This window comes from Arachis hypogaea, chromosome 5, assembly GCF_003086295.3.
Source record: "Arachis hypogaea cultivar Tifrunner chromosome 5, arahy.Tifrunner.gnm2.J5K5, whole genome shotgun sequence".
Taxonomy (NCBI): Eukaryota; Viridiplantae; Streptophyta; class Magnoliopsida; order Fabales; family Fabaceae; genus Arachis; species Arachis hypogaea.
In genome coordinates, this window is record NC_092040.1 from 14,100,205 (window position 1) to 14,114,509 (window position 14,305).

Sequence of the window (14,305 nt, forward strand, 5' to 3'; positions counted from 1 at the left end):
CCAATTTGGAATTTTTCCAAATTACCATTGGGCTCAGGTCTTGGTTTCTCTTGAACTCAGGAGTCCAAGTCGACTAAAAAACACTCCTATAGAATTTTTGGTTTTATCTCTCAAAGTCAGACTTGCGTTGTTGCACTTTAGAGCAGCTACCCTATCTCTACGAATAGTAGCTATCCGACCTTCAGAGGTCAAGAACTTCATAACTGAGAACTTAGTTGATATAAATGCACAGAGGTCGTTGATCGTCTTCCTTCCAAGGATTACATTATAAGCTGTTGAATCCTTTAAGATGACAAACTCAGCTGGTACTACTTGAACATCATCACCTTCTCCCACTGTAAACAGGAGATCAACAGCCCCATTAGGCTTTATGTAGTGATCTCTTAAACTGACTATTTTAGGAAGATGTGATTTTAGGTGATGACCCTTTAATCCTAATCCATCAAAAGTACTTCTAAAAAGCATATTTGAATCTGCTCTAGTATCAACCAAGATTCTCTTCACAATCTCATTTTCCAACTTCGCAGTAATCACAAAAGACTCATTATCATTCGATGTGGTACTGAAAATCCTCTACCAAGAACTACACATTTGAAAAACTAGTCACTATTAGAATTTTTGAATTTGCAACTTTAATATCTTTTTTATGGCATTTCTGGACTTTGGGAGTCCATTTTTTTCCACAACCACATTCACAATGATTTGAACAGCATCATCCTAAACATCTACAATCCTAGTATTTCTGGGATTCTTGGCCTCTCGTTCTTCATCATCATTATGTTGTCTGGGCAGCCTGACATGCTAAACAAACTCAAGGAGCTTCCCATATTGGATTGCCTGCTCCAACGCATCCTTCAAATCAATACAATCTTCAGTGCTATGACCATAAGACTTGTGATAGTCATAATATTGTGACTTATTCAATAAGGTTGTTGGTCGAATTTGTCTCACTTTTAAAAGGATACCCCTGTGAGATACATAATGATATACGTTGAGAACTTGCCGACCCAGGGGGTAGATGACTTTGAAGTTGAGGATTGACTCGTTCTTCCAGCCTTATTCGGTGATAGTGCTGGATTTTTACTCTTTGTTGAGACCGCCCTCAAGACGTTCTCATCTCGCATATACTCTAGCGCAATATAATGAATCTCCTCCATGGATTTTACATTCTTGGAAGTTAAATACCTCCTGAAGTCTCCTTCTAGGAGTCCAACAATGAGACATAGACACACGATTTCAGGAGTTCGTATGTTTACTTCCAGCAGGGCTTTGTTAAAGTGATCCAAGTAATCTCGGATACTCTCCTCCACTCTTTGCTCTAACGCTAAGTAGTGAGATTGGATGCTTGCCTTGAGTTTTTCTTGTGGTAAAGTATGTAAAACAACTTAGTTTTAATGTCAGCAAATGAAAAAATGGAGCCGGAAGGCAGTGTGTTGAACTAAGCCATTGTTGGGCCTGACAATATCACTGGCATCAATGTGCTCCTAAGGATCCGAATTTCCCTTATACTTCAGATCTGTCGGCTTATCAAAGTGCTTAGGTGAGCAAACCTGGAGGACATGGGAAGCAAATGGAGTCTGGCCCATAATCACATGTTTACGAGCATTCCTATGCCTTTTAGGACTCAAACTCCTTTGTGGAGTTTGTCTTCTTTTATACTCGGCTGATCAGGATTCATCCCTTCCTCGTCTCTCAAACTCGCGATGTTTGTCATAACGTCGTGGCGACCTCTTGTCCCTTTGAGGTGAGTGCGAACGTCGCCGATTGTTATCTTGTCACTGATTATGGGCCCTTTTGGGTTTTCTCTCTCACGACTATGATCATCATGGCCCATGGCGGTGCGAGTTCGATATTGGGACTGCCTAGATTGTGATCGTTCTGCCAGGCAACGTTCCGACTCTGCTTGGTAGCGTTCCAATTTTTGCACTCTATGGTGCATTTCTTGCATGACATGAACGTAATCATTCCCTAACTTAGCAAAGTGATGAGCCCCCACGTTCTGAGTTACAACGTTACGGGATTCAGCATTTTGCACCTCAAGTTTTTTGAATCCTGGGGGGAGTTGATGTTCTTAATTGGTTGGATGGGCTGACATCTGTTTCATGCCCATTATCTTGGAATTGCTCCTTAAAAGGAGTGATTGGGTTAATTACCGAGTGAATTTTCTCAGCCATGACTCGGACAATGTAGGAACTCCACAGATGATGCCAAATATTTGTATTTTTTATAAAATTAGGAGATCAGAGATCCTAACTTGAGCGATGTCAGAACTAGGCCGGAAGGGCTACCTGTAAGACACTACGATGCTTAAACCAGTAGTGTTCACAGGTGTTAGTGTTTATTAGAATTTACCTGTTGAGTTTTTCTTTTCCTTTTATTCTCTTTTTTCAGGGTAACTATTTTCTAAGCATTTACTGCTTTTAATATATGCTTTTAATACCATGATTTGGCAATTTTATGGGTTATGAGTTGTATTAGAATCAAAGTCATATATCTGTTAACTAGTAATGTGATATGCTCATTTATTTGCGATCTTAGGTATTATCTTTGTCTAGAACAAAACCCATTTCCAAAGTCCAACTTGTTGATTCAAGTGCTTGATGATTCCGGAGAAAATCCAGCACGAAGCTCAAATATGACTATGTTAAATTGGAGTTGAATTTTTAGAAGTCAAGCTATGATGAGTCAGAAGCAGCGCACGAAGAAGATGATGATGAATAAAATTTACAAAGAAAGAGTGAACCCCAAAACCGGTTTTGGTTCTTCCAACACGCCACTGAAGGATGCTTTGTTGTTGACTAGGTGTAGATCTGCACCGTACATATCTTTGTCACTAGCGTGCAGATTCTGGAGTTCGCCACTAAGGAATAGGGAAGAAGAAGAATAAAAAAAAGAAGAGAAAGAGAGGAATGAAACAAATAAAGCAAGCTCGCAAGAGATTTGGTCTTGGAAGAATAAGCAAAAAGGGTATCTGCAAGGGACACAGAGTTGGGGTTTTGAAACATGCGGAGAATTCAAATTCGAATGAAAAACCGAAAAAGATTACTGAAGAGTGATGAGAGTAAAACATGACCAATAATGCTTACACGATGTAAATCAGAATTGGTGAGAATTGGGTACAAGCTGGATCCTAGATAAAGAGTAGTTTGAAGAAGAAAAAAAAGGAGACAAAGTTGGGTTTAGTTGATGTTGACATTATTTATGACTAATTAAATTAATTGAATTCATATATTAAATTCTTAATTTCTTTTTTTTTGGTTTATTGAATTGAATATAGTTCTCACTTCTTAGCTACAGCAAATTGAAAATAAATTCTTGTTAATTTTGTGATGGTATTATTCGTATCATTTGAGACAATTACAAGTAGAAGACGAAGAAGAAAAGAAACAAAAGGAAAGGAAGAAGAAAAAGCTGCAGAATTTATAAATGGGGACATTGACTAAATTGAAAAATTATACATTGCTAGCTAGGTCAGCTAACTATTATAATTGATAGCATGGTAATGATTATGCCACATCAGTAATTTGTTTATTGACTCACGTCAAAAATGGACCGAAGGACTTGTATATAGTCTGGAGCTCAATCTAACAGGTTAAATTAGTGCAATTGAAAATTTAAAAATAAAATTTATGTACGAATCTAATATAAAAGACCACTTTAAAAATTTAGTCAAGAGAAAAACTTCTCTCTATTTTTTATTCCAATGCATAATCTCTCTTTCTCTTTGATAACATAGTAAATAGAGATCCAAAACTTTAACTGTTAAAGATGCTACGAGAGACGAGCTATGCAAGGTAAAGCCTATGTTGGCTACATGTTTCAAATGCGACAAAGCCTTACAAATTAGGGGTCATCATTTAGAATGCGTTTGTTTTTTAGAATAGGATAAGATAAGATATTAAAAACAAGACATAAAGGATAGATATACAAAATTTAGTGTTCTTATATTTTATTTAGTGATAGAATATTATATTTTATTTAGTGATAGAATATAACAAATGATAAAAATCTAATTTATTTTCATTCAAAAAAATTGAGAAAAAAATAATTATAAAAAAATTAACAAAAATAATAAAAAATAAAAAATAAAGTATATCATTTGTTAATGTCTCTGAACACAATTCTCTGTTCATATATTATTTGTCAAATATAATTTTATACCTATCAAAATATTCTATCCCCGTAAACAAACACAACCTTATTAAACAAATGCTTATTGTGATGAAATTGGCTAAAATTTTACTTCGAATTAGGCCGACAACTACCAACTAGCTACCATTCACCACTCGATATCCACATATCCTCCACTATATTATTATATACAGTTGCCGGAGGAGTTAAAAAAAAAAAAACCAAGATTGCTAAGTAAATATAAAGAAAAAAATAAGCTTTTTTTCTTTGTATGAGTAGAAATCTAATAATGTGTATTTAGACATATTTATATTATAAATATTCTCTACGTACAAGTCGTTATTCTATACAAGTCTCTTTAAACTAATTCACCTTACGCGCCATTATCTAACTAACTTTTTAATCAACGCGTGAATATATAACTGCCTTTTTCGAAAGGATTTCGTTTCTGTTTTCGAATTTTTTCAACGTTTTCGATCTACGTTCTCTTCTATCTCTGCATTCTTTGCATTTCTCTCTGTTCTTTCTTTGTGTATCTCGTTATTGAAGATAATGAATAATTCAAGTTCAAATTGTCAATTGAACCAAAACGAAGTTGATTATTGTTTTGAATAAAATTAAGTGACTGAGGTGTTGTTCGATTCTAGTTAATATTTTCATTAGTAGTTTATGATTCTGTAGGTGAATAATGTTGTTTTTGTTTGTGAAATTGTTGTTCATTATTAATGGTTTGAAATGAATGTAATGTAAGAATTCTGCATTAAAGAAAATATTTTTCTGTATTTGCAGCAAATTTCGATGTAACACAAAGATATTTAAGTGTATTGTTTAAGAATTTTCGGTGCACGTGTGTGCTGATAAGTTTTTCATAATTCAAAGCTCTTCTTCTCCGTCCTCCTCATATTCTGCTTCTTCTTCTTCCTCTTTTTCATCATCATCATCATCATCATCATCTTTTTTTTTTCTTATTCATATTTTTTCTTGTTTTATCTTCTCAAGTTTCTTCTTGTTTTACTTTTTTAACAAGAATAAAAACAAAAAAAATCAAACAAAGAAGAAGAAACACATAATGCTACAAAATTATTTGGAAGAGGATGAACTTACATTCATTCAACTAAAAGAAAGAAAGAAATAAGAAAAAAAAAGAAAAACATGCAGCATTAGAGGAAACATTTTTCTGTATTTGCAGCAAATTTCGGTATAACACGAAGATATTTAAGTGTATAGTTTAAAAATTTTTGGTGTTTTTGTACTGATAAGTTCTGCATAATTCAAAACTCTTCCTCTTCCTCTTCCTCATATTCTGCTGCTGCTTCTTCTTCTTTTTTTCATCATCATCACCATCTTCTTTTTTTCTTATTCATTTTTCTTTTTTGTTTTACCTTCTCAAGTTTCTTCTTATTTTACTTTCTTAACAAGAATAAAAACAAAAAAATCAAACAAAAAAGAAGAAGAAACACATAATGCTGCAAAATTATTTGGAAGAGAATAAACTTACATTCATTCAACTAAAAGAAAGAAAGAAAAAACAAAAAAGAAGAAGAAGAAAAAATGCAGCATTAGCGGAAATATTTTTCTGTATTTGCATCAAATTTCGGTGTAACATGAAGATATTTAAGTATATTATTTAAGAATTTTTTATGTATGTGTGCTGATAAGTTCTGCATAATTTAAAACTCTTCCTCTTCCTTCTCCTTATTTCTGCTGCTTCTTCTTCTTCATCTTTTTATTTCATTCTCATAATTCTTTTTGAATTCAGCTTGTTTAGGGTTTAGGGTTTAGGGCAACTTCCTTCACTTTTCGCAACGATTTTGAGAGATTTTTGAGAGATTTTGATCCTTGTTTGAATTTTGAGTGTTGTGGTTTTGATTGTTTATACTATTCAAGAGTTAGGGAAACGCGTGATTACACGCAATCTAAATTGAGAATTGTTTTTGTTGGATTTAGATCAATATATATGAACTTGTATGCCAAATAGACTTGTACGTGTAGTAACCTTCTTTATATTAAACACAATATTAAACACAATTTTTTAAAATATGTATATTTAAAGTGAATTTGACTTTATTCAGAGCAAATTTATTTGCTTGTTCATTTGTCAAATATTTGTATGAGTATCTAAATAAAAAGTCAATTATATTATATGTATAAAAAAATTAGTCAATCAGCTAACAGTTTATATAGAATACAATTAAAATATAACATAAAATTATTAAATATATATAAACATATGATAACTGATTATAAATATACACAAATATATGACAAAATTGATTTATTGGTTGATTTAAAATATTATATAAATTTTTTGGTAAAATAAATATTAAAATTATTTTGGTTAAAAAAATTTCAAAAGAAGTAATCAAATATAATTAAAAGGAACATCAAAACTATATTTGAAATTCTAAAAAATGTTAGAGTAAAGTATTGTTTTTGTCCCCAACATTTGGGGTAAATCTTAAAATTGTCCCTAACGTTTCAATCGTCCTATTTACGTCACTAACGTTTTAAAATTGACTCAATGTTGTCCTGCCGTTAGGAATTCGTTAATAAAATTAACGGCGAGATAAAATTGAGATGATTTTGAAACGTTAGGGACGTAAATAGGACTAAAACGTTAGGTACAAAAACGATACATAGAAATAAATTTCAATTTTATTCTTCAATAATATCAACTTTTATTATACATAGTATTCAATTATTTTTAATCATTTACACTTAATCACCTTATTTTCATTCTAAATAAATTATTTTTTTTATAATTTTACGCTTAAAGTAATATAATTTTTTTATAAATAAATAAATTTTATACTTTCATTCTAAATAAATAATGTAATTTTACTTTCATTACTTAATCACATTACTTATATTTTTTTTTATAGTTTTACACTTTCAGTCTAATCACATTACATTATTTATTTAGAATAAAAGTGTAAAATTTATTTATTTATAAAAAATACATTACTTTAAGTGTAAAATTAAAAAAATAAATTTATTTAGAATGAAAATAAGGTGATTAAGTGTAAATATGATTAAAAATAATTGAATACTATGTACAGTAACAAATTGATATTATTGAAGAATAAAATTAAAATTTATTTCTATGTATCGTTTTTGTCCCCAACGTTTTAGTCCTATTTACGTCCCTAACGTTTCAAAATCGTCTCAATTTTGTCCCGCCGTTAATTTTATTAACGGATCCCTAACGGCAGGACAACATTGAGTCAATTTTAAAATGTTAGGGACGTAAATAGGACGATTGAAACGTTAGGGACAATTTTGAGATTTACCCCAAACGTTGGGGACAAAAACAATACTTTACTCAAAATGTTATTTATATATTTGGAAAAACTACCATTTGTACCCATGAATTTTGCGAACGCTGACAAAAGTACCCATTAAACAAGAAAACTAATGTTGTACCCATGAAAGATGGGTTCCGTGTGACAATAGTACCCAAATCGTGATTTTTCGTTGACTTTTTAATAAAATTTCCAAATTACCCCTTCTATCTTCTTCCCCAAATTTCAAATTTCACAACCCTCATCCTTCGTCTTCCTCCTCTGCTGCTGCCAGCCACCAGGCATGATCTCTTTGGCGCTTGGGAACATCAGCAGCAAGAAGCTGTTGTTGGATAGAGGTGAATTGTTGCTGCCTCTCGTGGCGCTTGGAAGCGGGAACCCAAGTGCTCTTCACATGGGTTTGGCAATCGAAGCCACGGCTCTTGCAGCATGTCCTGCACCGCATGTGAGGGCAATCCTTCTTCGCCTGGTTCCCACAGTCCTAGCAGCTAATCCCACCTGCTCCACTTGCTGCTCCGCTCCCCACGGCCGACGCCGGCACCAGGAAGGCCGATCTCGAGGGTGACTGATCGTCGGACACGGTGGTTGGACCCACTCCTAGAGCAGCCGCGAAACTGTAAAGATCTTGGTGGAAGAGAGGCCTTGCTTGAGGTATGAGGTCGTGTTCCGGTTGGTGATGATGATGATGATGGTTCCACAGCTCCAAGCCACTTCGGTACGAGGAAATGTCTTCATTCTTGTACCAGTAAAATTGTCGGAGGTAGGAAACGTCTTCATGCCTGGTGGCTGGCAGCAGCAGAGGAGGAAGACGAAGGACGAGGGTTGTGAAATTTGGAATTTGGGGAAGAAGATAGAAGGGGTAATTTGAAAATTTTATTAAAAAGTCAACGAAAAATCACGGTTTGAGTACTATTGTCACACGGAACCCATCTTTCATGGGTACAACGTTAATTTTCTTGTTTGATGGATACTTTTGTTAGCGTTCGCAAAATTCATGGTTACAAATGGTAGTTTTTCCTTTATATATTTAAAAAATGATTGCTTATGAATACTCAATTTAATTTAATTTAATTTAATTTAAGAATAGCAAATAATTTTACTTTTTAGATTATTAATGTTCTTATTTTTGTTATGACCTGACTAAAAGCGACTTATTATAGGCTGTAGGAGCTAACAGCGCACGCTGACGGTATCCCAACGTTTAAGAAAGACAGACAGATATTAATATCATAGTTAGCTCATAACTGCCAAAGAGTAGGGAATTGAAGAAGCCGCGCTGCCGCAGAGGAAGATACAGAGGAGCGCCCACTGCATTTCTATGTTGCCATCACCGTCCCCACCCTTCCAAATCGCAACCGCAAACTCCACTCTCGCTCTCTCACTACTATTTACTTAACGGTATTATTTTCCCTTCGTGTATTCCTAACTGCTTCTTTAGTTTTTATACACCCTTTCAATTTTCTTAATTGTTTCTTCTGTTATCAAACACGCTTAATTTCATGCTAACTTAGTACTATAGGAGTACTGCTTCTGTCTCTTAAAAGTCGTAATCAACGGTTTCGCATAATCATAATCCATGTTGATCCTTTTGCCCTCACTCTTGTTTAGCCACGTGTACGCATTAGCTGATCCAGTTAGTTTTGTAAATAACCGTTTTCTTTTACTATCTGCTTTTGGAAGTTAAGTCACAGCTTCATGGTCTGCGTTGTTGTATATATAGCATGGTCTCAATTTTATTTTATGTAACTTTAATTTCATTTTCATTACTTCAATCAAAGTGAAGATTTAGATTATCATCTCTATTCTTTAATTTGCTCTTGTTCTTGTGTAATCCTCTCTCGTTTCTTATTATTCCTTTCGGAAGTTTGTGATTGCTACAAATAACAACCTAGTGCACACCAACGCATGTATTGTATAACTAATTTTTAATATGTATTTTTGTATTCCAACCTATATTCTGGATAGGTGGTTGATTTTTGGTGTACACTTAGCATGATTGATATTTTAAACGGAGGTCAAAGGATGGAATTATAGTCACTAGCCCTGTTTTTGTTTCTTGTACTCCAGGTCCAGGAACTAGACTGTATAGTATGCAGAAGATGCTGATGGAAGATATTGGTTCGGAGCAAGCAAGCACTCAATTATTAACTTGGTTATTTTTGTCCTCCAATCCAATCAGACCCGAAACATCAATGAGGTTGATTGAAGATGCAAGAATGTCTTCACTCCAATGGTAAATTAAGTTGTCTAGTGATTCTTCATTCTTTCTTTTCTTTATTATCATTATCATTTTTATAGTATTTTGTAGTAATGCACCGAAGTTTGATCTCAACGAAGTTCAATTGGATGACTCAGCAAGTAACTCGAGTGATAATTTAGAGACCTGCCACTCCACAACTAGATCATTACGTATTTTTGGCAGGGTTCCACACAGAAGAAGCAAAACATCAAGTCACTAAGTGATGCTTCCAAACCCCTTCAGTGGGATGATACTGTAAATTCTGTTGTGGTTAATTCCAAAAGTGTTGGAGAGGTTACTAATCCCAAATTTAATGGAGAGAATGTAGGTGAAGCAGGCCTATTTAGTAGTAAGTGTGTTTCCAGGACTAACGTAGACCCACATAAAGATATTTGCTATTGCACAAGTGACTTGGAGAACAAGGATACTGGATCCACTTGGAAGCCATCTGTTGGTCAATTTTTCTATTCTGATTTTACAGATACTATATTGGTAAACTGTGAGAATACCAAAGATAATGAAATTTCTTGTGCTTGTCAAAGTCAAGGAGAAGAAAAATATGTAGATAACAATGCTTTTTGTGAATCTAGATGGTAGTAGAACTTCCTGAAGCGTCTATGTGCATCCAAAGTGCTGCTCAATTGCTTGTTAATTTTTCCTTAAGCAGTTCATTCAACTACCAAAACTGTTCATCCAAAACAGAATGCATTAAGGTTGACAAGGAAGAGATTGTTAAGGTACAGTGTACTGATTCTTATGAACAAATTGCTTTAGAGCTTGAAGAATGCAATGATGATGACTGCTCTTCCGCATCATCAAAGCCATATGAAGTGGACATAGCAAAGACAAATGATTTTAGTCTTAGATTAAAACGGGGAAGGAGATTCAAGGATTTCCAGAAGGAGATACTTCCTGGTCTTGCATCTCTTTCTAGACATGAAATTCAAGATATAAACATTTTGGAGGCAATATTAAGATCAAGGGAATACCGGAAGATCAGATCCAGAATGGGTGACCACAGCAGCCAGTGTGCGCCTACAACAAGAGTTAGGTCCAAACGCAATTCTGCATGGCGGAAATTGTTTTAGCAAGGTTCATCCAAGTGCTAACATCATTGGAACTTGATTGTTTCTATTCTTTTATGGACATGTTAAAGTGGAATTTGTCAACGATAAAAATTGTTTCTGTAGAGTTTACTTCACGAAAACTTAGAATGTTCATATTACTTAAAAATTGTTTCTCTAGAGGTTACTCGTAGTTGTTAAATTTGGTTTGAATGATGATAGTTAATTAAAAATGTGGTAATTCCAAGTTCCAACTCCAAGAATTTGGTCCGGAAATTTAGTAAAGCCTATTGTTACTTTTTGTTTGTTTGTTAGGATTTAGTTAAAGAGTCCGAGCCAATGGAATATTTGTACAGAATAAAATATTACTAATTTTTCAAACACAATACACTCATATTATCCAAAATAACTATCTGGGTATCAGGGATAATAATCATCTGATATCCTACTGAATCGAACATTCCTAAACCCTCATGGTACATATTGTACAAATATTCCATTAACTCCTTATACTTCCTCTTAGTTAAAACGTGTCATAACATTTTTTTGAAAATTTTTTAATGTATTTAATGTATTGAAATATAAAAAATTGTTTTTATAAAAAAGTTTAATCAAATATTCTTTTATGATATTTTTAAAATATATTATTACGATATGTATTAATAAGAATTTTTTCTTAACATGATAGACTATTAGAGGATACAAAAATCCTAAATTACCCTTGTTTTTAATATCCGATGTCCAAATAAAAAGTTCCTCATCTCTGGGAGAATTTCTTAAAATTCTAAGAGATACTTTTAACCAATAGTATGCTGATCCTGAAATGGATATTGTTAACAGTAACAATATGAATTAATTAATGTTACTATTGGGCCACTATAATGGCACAGTAGAGACAGCACAAAAGGACATAAGACATGCATAGCTGCAACTCATAGCCAAGTTAGCCTATCTAGGAAAAGAAAGTGTGGGGTTTCTCATGATCAAGACCTTTTACATCAAACATTGGATGCTCATTTCAATTGCTTAGGAATCTAGATATCAGATATGGCGTTGAATTTTTTTTTACCAAAAGATCTTATATCATTATATCCGATCCTGCAGTGTAGAAGGAGTGGGCTCAGAATTCAAGTTGATGAGCGATGAGCCAAAGCAGAACATGTCAAGTTGATTTCTGGCAGTTGGCACCATCATTTGTTATCTTATATTTTCTCAACCACCAGCAGTGCTTCATTTTTGTGGTAGGCCCATACCCTTACAACTTTCCTTTTCATTTTTTCCCCTCATTTAATCTAATTATGTCTAATGAAAAATAACAAGAATCAAACTTATAATTTCAATTATTAAAATTTATGATATCACATTATAAGCTTTGGATAAATGTAATTTATTTATATTTTAACACACATGTGCACTACTTCTTTACATTGATGTCCATGCAACTTGAATTTGATTCTTCACTTTGAATAATTAAGATAGCAGTTAAAAAAATATCTTAGTCACAAATTTTGTATGCAATATGATTCCTCACATAACAAGCAACGATGGGGAAAGCGAGTACAACAAAATCTGTGGAGTATTTACTCATTCCAAGGAAGATCTTCCCTCCAAATAAGAAACGCCTTCAGACTTCACATATATACACACACTAACACACGCATAGACCACTGTTATCTGATGTCTCATCTACATACATGTAACATGTCTATGTCTAATATTGGTAGCGTCATTACTCATTACTTGTCCTCCAATTCATCTTCTGCTCTTTTTCCTGCCAATTCGAGTAAATCTGTTTCTTACCCCAATTCCAAATGTGCATTAACTACATCCATGTAATGGTTGGCGAAAAAAGTAGTATTATATTTTACATGTTATCGTATATCAAGTTTAGCTGTGAATTAAACTTCAACTAACTAATAATCTTTTGTATTAGAGACAACAACAACAACAATATATAACATGGATATGGAATATAAAGGAAGGGGCAAAATGGTCATATTGCGGGAACACAGAGCTGACTGTGGGAGGTAGCTAGTCAGAGTTGTCGAGTGTTGGACGGGCGAGAAGATCTCAACCGTACAAAAAAGGATGAATGGACCAGACTCATGCCATGTCATCAACTCCGCTTTGCTTGTACGTTTTATGCATAATTTTTGTTGTACCTAAGGCTAAGAGTTTTAAGTGAAATCAAGCAACACAGAAAAAATATAATATTCTTTTTTAGAGGTGACTATGCCACCTTGAGGAATCTTTGATCCTTTTGTTTCTTCTCCTGTATTGGATTAGGATTATTACTTTTTTGAATTAGGATTAAGATGCATGCATGGCCTTTGATGAGAGAATCCTTATGCAGGACTTGCAGATAAAACAAAAGAAGACAAACTCTTTTTCTTTTAAGAGATTGATGTATGTATGTATGTATGTATGTGTGATCTGTGTATGCTGTATTCTGTACCAGTATTTGTTGCGTATCCTGCAGTGCTTTTTACTCCGTCCACGCCAGCCACACATTTTTAACTTGTTCATTATTAATTAATAATTATATATACATAATGAGTAACGACAAGGTGCTTGTTTAATCTTAGAAAAATCACTTTTTCTATACTTTTAAAATGTTTGCCTTTTTGTTTTAAGTCACTAAAATGCAGAACAAACAAATAAGGCTGGAGAAAGCGCTTCATCCACTTGCTGATCTTTTCTCAACGTCGAGAAGTTGAAACACTTTCTCATACTCCTGGGAAGAAGGACGATGAAAGTACAAAATCCATTTATCTATATCCTCACTCCAAACTAGAATGTCTATAATTATAAATTTGTTTGAGTATAACATAGAAAGGGGGGGCAAAACACTAAAATAAGTCAAAGAAAGAAAATTTTTAAGCAAATACGCCAAATCAAAATTTAGTCCATGAATCAACCAATGCATATTTATATGTAGTTCGAATTAACTAGATTCGAACTCGATCTACACATAATTCGAATCATGTTACTTCGAATTATACACAAAACTCACACACACTAATTCGAATTAACCTGATTCGAATTATGTGTAGATCGAGTTCGAATCTAGTTGATTCGAACTACATATAAACATACATTGATTGATTCATGAACCAATTTTAATTTGACGAATTTGCTTAAAAATTTCCTCTCCTTAGCTTATTTTAGTATTTTGCCCTAGAAAGGGTAAAATAATAAGTGACAAGAGTAAAGAGGCAATAATATCTGAAATATATGCAAATGCAAGTAATGAAGGATCCATAATATTCTTTTCAATAATAATATTATTAGGGGTATGGTCTATGGTATGCGTAGAAGGCAGATTCTTCCTACCTTTCCCCACTTTTAATGCCATGTGCCGCCTCCAGAATCCAGAAAAGGCTCTTTATGCTTTGCGCACTTCTCTCTCTGTATCTCCCTTTCTGAAAAAAAACCTACTACTTTTCTATTCTACAATGCAACAACTGAATACTAATCATACTATAAAATTTAACTAAAGTTAATGAATACAATAAATTAAAGAAAGGAGCATTGTGCTGTCACTATCTTCAATTTAAGGTATGGGATTC

The 14,305-nt window shown here is 33.5% G+C and overlaps 1 long non-coding RNA gene across 2 annotated transcripts; it reads left to right on the top strand.

Moving 5' to 3' along the window:
- Positions 1 to 8,662: 8,662 nt before the first annotated feature.
- Positions 8,663 to 10,916, top strand: LOC112800898 (uncharacterized). 2 transcript variants are annotated; one of them, XR_003201553.3, is made up of 3 exons: positions 8,663 to 8,831; positions 9,501 to 9,666; positions 9,742 to 10,916. It is a non-coding gene; the product is annotated as an uncharacterized lncRNA (long non-coding RNA). The 2 variants fall into 2 exon arrangements; XR_003201554.3 differs by having other exon boundaries at positions 8,665 to 8,831; positions 9,732 to 10,916.
- Positions 10,917 to 14,305: the final 3,389 nt, after the last annotated feature.